At 41.7% G+C, this 7,088-nt stretch overlaps 1 protein-coding gene across 1 annotated transcript in view; it reads right to left on the bottom strand.

Annotated features, from left to right (window-relative positions):
* Window positions 1-7,088, bottom strand: part of OSBPL1A (oxysterol binding protein like 1A) — a 158,787-nt gene that overhangs the window by 96,997 nt on the left and 54,702 nt on the right. The window lies entirely within an intron of this gene.

Raw genomic sequence — 7,088 nt, 5'->3', positions numbered from 1 at the left:
ACTGTGAGGCAATTTTAATGCTTATTATAGTTTCTTCATAAAAGATTGAACTCGCTTCTTCTGGATTGTAGGTCTGCAAGTGGAAATTGCTGTTTGGTTGTCTACACACCTGAGACGCTAAGTTGATAGTACAGGACGTCAAGTTCATGTGCTTGGCAAACTCTTTTACTCTGAATTTATTAGTCTTATTTGTTTTTTTCAATTTGCGATCCAGTTCTGTAAAATGTCATGGGCACAGTTGTATTGAATGGATTAGATTAGGTTTTTATTCATGGCATCTTTACCAAAATCAAAGAAAAGCGAACTTGATATCCATCAACTACAAAAGTATAAAATCGCTTCTGACAGTAACTCCATTATAAAAATGCATTAAAAGTTCTTGGATTTTTAGTTTTATTTTTACTCTTGACACTGAATGAAATAAACCTGCTCTTATAGTTCTTTGCAAAAGCTTTTTTTTTGTGGTTGACTATTGACAGAGTCAATACTGGTTAGAATTGAGGAAACACATAGTACCTACAAAATGGGTTATGAAACAGTTCAGTTCTGAAATTATAATACAGTGGTACCTCGGGTTACATACGCTTCAGGTTACATACACTTCAGGTTACAGACTCCACTAACCCAGAAATATTACCTCGGGTTAAGAACTTTGCTTCAGGATGAGAACAGAAATCATGCTTCGGCGGCAGCAGGAGGCCCCATTAGCTAAAGTGGTGCTTCAGGTTAAGAACAGTTTCAGGTTAGGAACGGACCTCTGGGACGAATTAAGTATGTAACCGGAGGTACCACTGTACTTCTATAAATTGGAAGTATTGTCCTAGCTGCCAACATCACCTGTTGCTCCTGATTGCTAATAAGGAAACAGCCCTTGTCATCAGTAAGCAGTCTTGTCTGTAGTGTGGGGTCTTGGTTTGGTGCTCTGCAAGTGGTTGTGTATGGTCAGAGAAGCAGTTTATAGTAGGAATGTAGCTAGCAGGAAAGACGAGTAGGATATGGGGTTTGCAAAAGCGAGCCTTGGCATTGGGGAGAGGGTGAGGGCTTCTAAAAGGCTCTTTGCTTGCTTTGGAGAGCCGAAACCGAAACCCTATTACTCAGAGAAGTAGGAATGTTTAACTGTATAGTAGTACCTTGGTTGTCAAACTTAATCCGTTCTGGGAGTCCGTTCGACTGCGGGAACCATTCGAAAACCAAGGCGCAGCTTCTGATTGGCTGCAGGAGCTTCCTGCGGAAGCTGCGTTGGATGTTCGGCTTCCAAAAGACGTTCGCAAAGTGGAGCACTTACTTTTGGGTTTGTGGCGTTCGAGAGCCAATTTGTTTGGGAGCCAAGCCGTTCGACAACCAAGGTACCACTGTGTTTTAGTTAATGCACTGCACTTATGCAGCCATTTCCTGCATCTCACCAGCATCTTCCCACATGCACAGAGCAGCCATAGACACATGTGTCGGTGCTGTATGTGTATATAGCTCCTTCACATGCCTCACCATGCTTTCCAAATGTGGGATTTGCTATCAGAGAGATAGTGTTCAACCTGTTCTGTAAAGGGTTGCACTGCCCAAAAGGATCTATTTTGTAGTCTGGGGCTACTTCTAAATCCTGCTTTGTCACTGTTGGCTCAGGTAGTGACTTTCATTGGCTTTGGCTGGTGTTCCAGCTCTGGCACCCCCTAGGCAGTGACAGCCTACTAACAGTTAGCAATGCTCTGGTAAAACTTAGCATTGACTTCTATAACACACTGTATGTAGGGCTGCCTTTGAAGACAGTTTGGAAACTGCAGAGTAGAAACTCAATAATAGACTTAGCAGGGTTGCACATGTTGCTCTCTAGGAACCAGATGCAGGATTTGTAAATTTGCTGCCTGCTGTAGGTGTCTGCCTATTGGTTTCCAGCGTGCCCTACTTGCATATTTATAAATAAAACATTGCAGAGGACCCATAAATCTACACTGTGCTTCATCGTTCAGAGGAATTAAACCCTGCTGTGTCACTGGCCCTGGAATGTCTTGCCACACAGGTTTTCAAAGGCTTCTTGCTAATAGCAATTAAAGCATATGAGTGCCTTGCTAAAAAATAAAAAAATTCTCTATTTGAGCATGGGATGAAACCATTACATTTTACAACAAGGCCAAAGGCAGCTCAAATTCACTGAAGGCAAATTTAACAATTGGAATTGGTCTTGTATGCTGTCTTGTTCAGATTAATCCACCAACACTATCATTAGGAGGAGCTGGTACAGAGTTTTCCTGAAACTCGCTTCTCTACTTATAATTACTTCGTTATCTATATTTAACAAATATTTATTAAATGGATCTAAAATGTGTTTACACCTGATATTAAAATTATTATATTAGTCTACATTTACAAACTTATGGTCTTACAAATAAAGCAACAACTTTGAAGTACTGCATTAGGAGTTGTTTCTTTCCAGTAGATGTCAGTAGAACTATATGGTTTTTTAAAAATTTGTACTTACTATTGACTATGCAGACTTCAGCTTGGAAGTCAGTTTTGTTTTGGAGTGTGCACAGATTAGCTAAATACAGCAAGCCCTCAACTTACATGGGGGTTATGTCCCTTATGCCAAAATCATGTCTAGTCAAAACACATTGGGTACAATGGCGGCGGTAGCGGTGGAGATTGCCAAAGTCTTTTTTGCTCAGACACTCACCCCCTTTCTGCCCCATTTTCATATTTTCAATCATCATCATTATTATTTTTGCCAAGCACATAATGCTGAATGTGCACAAGTTAAATGTGCGTAAGTTGTGGGCTTACTGTATTATGAAATCCATCTACTATAGTAAAGCATATTTTGTCTTTAAAAGTAAAATCCACAGATGTACAACTTTTCATCACATAAATAATTCCCCCTCTCTCTTTTACTTTCTCTCTTCAGTGTACATTTTCTCACCAGCTGTGGTATCATCCAGGGCATCCTCTTCCTTGAATTTCTGGGTTGGGAAGTGGAGGAAAGTTTTGTGTGCGTATCTCATACAGTGAGAGAGCCATAGTGAACCCAAAGGTCCTCAGATTGAATTTAGGGTTTTAAATGCAGGCTTCTCTGCTCATCAACACCCCACACACTAGTCCATATAATTTAGAAGACACAAACAAGATGCATCGCAACAAATTAATCTTTCAGTTAAGTGTATTGTGCCGTGACCTAGCCTTTAATGTACCTCAGCTTTCTAATGGCATACAGTCCTGTGCTGGGTTTAGTAGGGCTGTTCTGCTGTTTTCACTGATAAATTTAGGACTTGCTGATCGTAAGGTCGAATCCCCATGGCGGGGTGAGCTCCCGTCGTTCGGTCCCAGCTCCTGCCCACCTAGTAGTTCGAAAGCACCCCTAAGTGCAAGTAGATAAATAGGTACCGCTTTATAGCGGGAAGGTAAATGGCGTTTCTGTGTGCGGCGCTGGTGCTGGCTCGCCAGCTGCAGCTTCGTCACGCTGGCCACGTGACCTGGAAGTGTCTTCGGACGGCGCCGGCTCCCGGCCTCTTGAGCGAGATGAGCGCGCAACCCTAGAGTCGGTCACGACTGGCCCGTACGGGCAGGGGTACCTTTACCTTTAAGTGGGACATGGGTGGCGCTTGCCGATCAGAAGATTGGCGGTTCGAATCCCCGTGACAGGGTGAGCTCCCGTTGCTCGGTCCCTGCTCCTGCCAACCTAGCAGTTCGAAAGCACGTCGTAGTGCAAGTAGATAAATAGGTACCGCTCCGGCGGGAAGGTAAACAGCGTTTCTGTGTGCTGCTCTGGTTCGCCAGAAGCAGCTTAGTCATGCTGGCCACATGACCCAGAAAGCTGTCTGCGGACAAACGCCGGTTCCCTCAGCCAGTAAAGCAAGATGAGCACTGCAACCCCAGAGTCATCCGCGACTGGACTTAACAGTCAGGGGTCCCTTTACCTTTTAAGTAGGAAGACAATGCCAAGTTATTCTGGGGGAGAAAGAGGGTAAGTTTTTTGGGTTGGGTTGCTCACTTTTTCCTCCCAACAATATGTGAAATGATATTTTGTTGTCATGATACAGCACTGTTGGTCATTGGGAGGGAATGTGGTGGCCTAGTTGCATTGCAGTGGCAGAAAAACCTTTAGTATTAAAGGAAGATAAGTTAGAACAAAAAGATGGTGCCGTTGTGTTTACTGGCTGGTGTCTTGTCTCTGAAAACCTTGGTGACTTTCTGCTCTAAAAAGTCACCAAGCACAGCTTCCCATTTTTGCAGCCTGCAGCTAGAGCTGTGAAGGTGTTCTTGGATAGGCTATGCTGGGAAGCTGTCAGGTCCTTAGTCTGAGGCATCCAAAACATTATGGCCAGCAGATTTGGCAGGTTGCTGCAGGTGGGCAAAAACTGATTCCTCTTCTTCCTCTTGGGGAAGTGCCCCATGAGCAGGAACTGTGGATTCATACACATTAAATAAATATGTAATCTAATCACTACTGAGTGTGGTAAATTATAATTCCAATTGCCAGATGTGGTTCAGCCTTGCAGACTTTTCAAAGGCCTAAATGTTGCAAATAGTGGATTAGCTACACTGCAGTATAAGACAATTCAGCCTTGCATAGATCAAAAGTCATATTATTAAAAGTTTTTTTTTAATTACACAGAGGAAATTGTAGGGTTTAATGTATGTGCCTAACCATGTTTAAATGCGCTTACAACAGATCATCAGTTTATTTGTTATTCTGTCCAAATGGAAACCCAGATTTGCTATCCTACAGAAGCAAGTACAATAGCAAACAGCAAACAGTATGAAACATTATCTAGCAGTTCAGTTAATAATCATTTATGTGCTGGCCCATTTGTGTGTAATTGCCCAGGCTTAATGATCCTGTAATTATTTAAAAAAATGTTTTGTCATTTTTGCCTCAGATAATCCAGCAAATGTATTTTGCACGATTGTACATAATGTAAATGTACAATCGATGTTCTTGATCTCAGAGGAAAAAGTAATCCCAAGATTTTATATCATTCTGGCAACATTCCTTTTTATTATTTAATCTATTTATTTTATAATGAGAATTAGTAATCACAATTTGCATTACAAATTTCCGCAGTTTTTAAAACCTTGGAGATTTGAAACTTGTAAAATTTATGATGAACACAAACAGTTGCTTTTTCAGATGAAGGAGAAAGCTGCCCTGCCAAATTTCTGCCTATCTTCTTAAAGGCTATGCAAGAGAGAGTTATGTTAGCAGGTGATCAAAGTGTAGAAATGGATATGTGGAGGCAGGCAGGATCTAACCTCCTGGCTACACCCCAATCTCCAGACTTCAACTTGTTGCTTCTGTGTAGGGCCCAAATGTTCTGGTTGCACAATCTGAATGTAACCGCTGCAGAAGGTCCTACACACAGTAAACACATGGAAATTGTGGGCAGAACCAGGAAGTCCAATGTCAGCCCCGCTTTCATGCATACATTCATGCCCACCTCACAGGATTGTTGGGAGAATAAAATGGGGGGGGGGGGAGAGAGAAAATCATGTTTGCCACCTTGAGCTTATGAAAGGAATGGTGGGACATACATGCAATAAATAAAATACACACTTAGATGGGTTGTCTGCACAGGGATACATTGGCTTACTACCAGATAAGGAAATCTATTTGAACTCTCAGTTTGCCTTTTGAATTGTTACTCTGATCCCATGGTTAAGACAGGATATCTTTTTGTAAACTGCTTTGAGGGCGTTTTTTTAAACAGTCAAGTGGGTATAAATTTTAATAAACATTTTTGACCTCTGCTGTGCCTCTAATCCTTGATTGTTTGATCCACGGGTCTTTCAGTTACTGAGCAGTTTTTTAGGTAGTCATTAAGACTCCCAATCCAATCCTGCAAAAGCCATGTATGGGCCCAGTTCAGTCATAACCATGGAAAGCCTTATGATGTTAAGAGCATAAGCTATGGCAAGTCTTGAGCCTGTGTGCTTCCCTTTCTCCTCTTTCCTGCTCCTTCATGTTCAAGAGGTGGAAATGAGAAACATCCGATTCAGTATGCCGCAAACCACAGTTTGCTGTTTTGTCCAGATGCAGCAAACTGTGGCTTGTGCAAGCCATAGTTTGTCCGTAGCTTGAACCTGGCTCTCATTTCAGAATCATTTGTAGCCTTGGAACAAAATGGCAGACTGCAACTAGAGCTTCTAATCTCCCATTACACATGGATACTTGACAAGGACCATATTCATGCTTATAACTAAAAGGGGGCTGTTACAGCATTATCCGTGCACAGTTTGCAATGGCTGAATGTTACTAGTCAGTAGTAGGAGGGTAACACAATTTGGACACTATGGATCTATCTATATTTAGTATACTGCCCTTCATCCATAGATCTCAGGGCGGTTCTCAAGATAAAAATACAAAATACATAAGAAAAACAAGTACAATACAAAACACTAACCCCTCCCTCTTCCCCTCCCATTCCCACAAACACATTTAAAAGGGTACAGGTTGTTAATCAGCCCAAGGCCTGGTTGAAGAGGGATGTTTTTGCCTGGCGCCTAAAGGTGTATAATGAAGTCGGGAAGATTTCTCTACATGTCTGTTTGTGTGCATGCTGTGTGTGTGTGTGTGTGTGTGTGTGTGTGTGTGTAATCCAACACACCTATTTCATTTTAAAGTGAGTACATTCTAGTTTTGTTTCTTGGGAATAAAATTCAAATATAACAGAAAACTCATTGAATGGAATGGAAAGAGCTAGACAAAAATACACCTTGAAAGGTATATATTTGGCCAGAATATTAATCTTTAAAATATATGAATATGCCCCATGAGACTGAAGGAAAGGTTCTGCCATCTCTTATTATCTGGCTTAGTAGGCTGAATACATGAATAATTCAGCTGGGAAAGTTTTTCTGGTAATGCATCACCAAGACTCAAACTATTAAGATGCCGTCATGAAACACTGGAAGGGGAAAATCCAGTCTCAATTGCTTTAGTGGCTATGGCAGTAATGGGGAATAAATCTGATTTTTCTCACTTAACTCTTAACACCTGAGTAACTGTCAGAGATCTTCTGCTGGTATCTGCAGCACAAATGGCAACACAGATGCTTCATTTGGGGGCATAAATTAGCATATCATTTCCATAGGGGGGGCAC

This window comes from Podarcis muralis, chromosome 8 (genome assembly GCF_964188315.1).
Source record: "Podarcis muralis chromosome 8, rPodMur119.hap1.1, whole genome shotgun sequence".
NCBI lineage: Eukaryota > Metazoa > Chordata > Lepidosauria > Squamata > Lacertidae > Podarcis > Podarcis muralis.
The sequence above is the reverse complement of the archived record's forward strand: the minus strand, read 5'-3'. Positions and strand labels throughout refer to the sequence as shown.